The following is a 3442-nucleotide window of genomic DNA, read 5'->3' as shown; positions in this document are numbered from 1 at the left end:
ATATATGTATGTATGTATGTATGTATGTATGTATATATACACACACATATATATATGCATGTATGTGTATATATATATATGAATATATATGAATATATATATATATACGTATATATATATATATGTATGGATGTATATATATATCTATATACGTGTGTTTACGTATATGGAGTACATATATACACTTGATATATTCATTTATTCTTATAATATGCCTTTTTAATAATCATACCATTCCACTCTAATCAACGTATTAACTTCTATATCAGATGCTTGCACTAATGAAAACGTATTTTAAAAATATACTAGAAGAATTACTTACATTTATATATATCTATATAAATGCATATACGCACATGTGTGTGTGTGTGTGTGTGTGTGTGTGTGTGTGTGTGTGATTAACAATATAAGCAATGTTTTACTTTTTGAATGTGCTAAGGTATTTATTCTTCGAAGTATGAAATATGGTTTAAGTTAGCGAACACTGCGTTTCTACATGAAGCAGTCTCCATTCGCCTGTGTTGGTGTAATAATGCGGTTGTAATGTACTAAATTTATTGTATATGTGATATAGTGGAGCGCGTTGCTTACTGGTTAGGGTGTTGGACTCATGATCATAAGATTGTGGTTTCGATTCCCGGACTGGTTGTCGAGTTGTGTTCTTGAGCTGGCAAAAATGAGTAACCCTGCGACGGATCTGCGTCCCGTCCAGGTGGGGAATATATAGGCCACTGAAACCGGGGAACCGGCCCTTAAGAGCCTGGCACAGCTCGAGAAGGAAACATTTCATGTGATATAACAATAATTCGTCGTTTATCTGTTTGTACGGTGAAGATGAATTCATAGTATTAGGTAATAAAGCGTGATTTCTATATCCAATATCTCCTGTTTACATAGTCTTTAAATATAAATATCTATCTAGACGTAAGCTATCATGTGCGTTTTCTGCGATGTTTTCGAAAAGCGGTGCCGAATTTTACAATTCTGTAAATGATATTTTATAATCTTAAAGCTTATAAGCTTAAAGCTCGTTTCTGTCAGATTAAGAACTATAAAGTCATAATGTGGTTTTTATAAAAAGTGGGTTAACACAGAGATGTAAGTTTGAGTCCTACGCGCACGGAAAACGCACTTTTTTCTGTCGAGGGCAAATATGCCTCAATGTTAGATTATTTTCTTTAGCCAATACACATTGATCGCCTATAAGCTTTAAGCTTATAAAATATCATTATTATTATTATTGTTATTATTATTATTATTATTATTATTATTATTATTATTATTATTATTATTTACAGAATTCTAAAATTCGGCACCGCTTTTCAAACACATCGCAGAAAACGCACATGATAGCTTGTTTAAAAAGTAACACTATGGAATTATAGTTCTTAACGTAACACAGTTGACGGTGGGTACGTTGGTATAAGTGGTAGCACGCTGGTCGCAAAAACACACAGCTGTAGGTTCGAGTTCTCTGCGTACGGAAAACCCACTTTTTTTTCTGTCGATGGCTTATATGCCCCAATATTAGATTATTTTCTTTAGTCAATACACAGTGATTGCTTATAAGTTTTAAGCTTATAAAATACTAGCTGACCCCGTGCCGTTAAAAATGACGGCTAATTGTATTTTATATAAAAATAAGGTACAAAAACATGTTCCTAGTTTAATAATCTATCCGAAACTAACATTCCTTGACTGTTTGTTTCCTTCAAAAGAATTTTAAAGTTTTCCTTCCTTCTTGTACCACATAAAGCTGGCCGTGACTAAATACGAGAGCTGGCAAGTAAATACCAGCTTTTTCGAAGCGACGTTTCCTTTCAATTGCGCTCTCCATTACTGAAACCAACCTAAACTCATACGACTTAAAGCCACAAAAAGCAGTCCGTGACATATAGTTGATGTAAAAACTCCCTATTCAGTATAAATAAATAATATACTTTTCAACTGAGTCGTTTTAAATTCTTAATACACTCAGGCAATAATTATTTTCTCTAATGAGTTTGTATATATGTTTGTGTAGATGCGTGTGATTGTAATAATTATTTGTAACAGCAGATAGAATATGGATGATAATTCAAATTAATACACTTGTCAATGTTATCTAGTGGTTGCATTTTGAGATGTGATATTGATTATCGTTAATTACTGGAAGAACGCTGGTTAGTTTATGTGTAGTCACTGAAAGAACACAGAGTAAAAATTTCTTAATATAAATAAAGGACATGTATAAACTGTTAAATTAAGATATGTATTTATACTGAAAGAATGTTGGTTCACACATACAAGCGTACACATATTTCCCTTGTACATGCACACACATACACACATAAATTCACACAGAGTTGAAATGCAGTTTGATTTTTTTTCACCGTAGAATTTCCATCATCCCACTACCAAGTTTGCCATCACCCCTTCCTTATTCATCTATCACCTCTTCCCTTCTCATTCATATGTTGTGACGGAGAAAAGAAAAACACAAGAGCATTATTATAGTAGATTATATATATATGTAGTGAAACCACCTCTCTCACGGTTATTTATTTACAAATGCGAACGTAGCAGGTAACATCTCTTTCCCGCCTTGGACCCGGCTGTTGTCCATCACCTGACTGACTCTTATTTGCGCGGCAATTGTCTCTAGTCCTTTCGCGCCAGGGTGCAAACCGTCCAATCGTGGCCATTTAATAAGGTCACGTGAGAGAGTGTTTTTCTGATGCTTTCTGGAGCCTATCTGTACCTATAAATAGCCTGCTTTAACCCGCGCCACTTTGTCGCGGCTTCAGGTCTTCTAAGATCTGGTCGTTGACCACACACGTAACACCAACCAGCCAGTTTCCAGCGACGACATCAACAACATCGTTCAACTGTTTACTACAACCTTCGTCCCCAACGTCGCCAACGTCAACATGACTTCTCCACGTACACAAGCAACCGCAGCACTTCTCAACCCTGTTTGTGTGAATTGTTCACCACGAAATAACAGCCAGAATTTGACCCCTGCGAAAGACCATCTGTATTAAGTAGCCCGGCCCGGCATAGAAGCCTCAACTGCACGACAAGTGACTTAGCTCTGCCTCAACGCTTAAACCTCTTATGTACAGACTTTCAACTACTGTGTACTTTAACTGAGAACTGGTATTTCACATCCTGGTGTCTGGACTTACTTTTAACATCCTTATTACAGACTCTTTTCTATCCTCTGAAATCTTTTGCATTCACATACATATATTTGTATACACACTCTTTGTTTACATGACGGCCTGTATTATATTGTGTTTTATTATGTCACATTCACACTCAAACACAGACATACAGTTTAATGCTCTAATAAACCTTACTGTTATACATCTTTATCGGTTGAGTCATCTTCTATCTTTACCTTACTGGCATTTCCTAGTTCTTTTATGTTATAGTATTATAACATATATATTTTGTGTCG

The 3442-nt window shown here is 35.3% G+C and overlaps 1 protein-coding gene across 1 annotated transcript in view; it reads left to right on the top strand.

The window, feature by feature from the left end:
• The window catches only part of LOC128249343 (uncharacterized protein DDB_G0283357-like), a 73019-nt gene that overhangs the window by 14576 nt on the left and 55001 nt on the right, over positions 1-3442 (top strand). The gene's annotated exons all lie outside the window — the stretch shown is intronic.

This window comes from Octopus bimaculoides, chromosome 14 (genome assembly GCF_001194135.2).
Source record: "Octopus bimaculoides isolate UCB-OBI-ISO-001 chromosome 14, ASM119413v2, whole genome shotgun sequence".
NCBI lineage: Eukaryota > Metazoa > Mollusca > Cephalopoda > Octopoda > Octopodidae > Octopus > Octopus bimaculoides.
The sequence above is the reverse complement of the archived record's forward strand: the minus strand, read 5'-3'. Positions and strand labels throughout refer to the sequence as shown.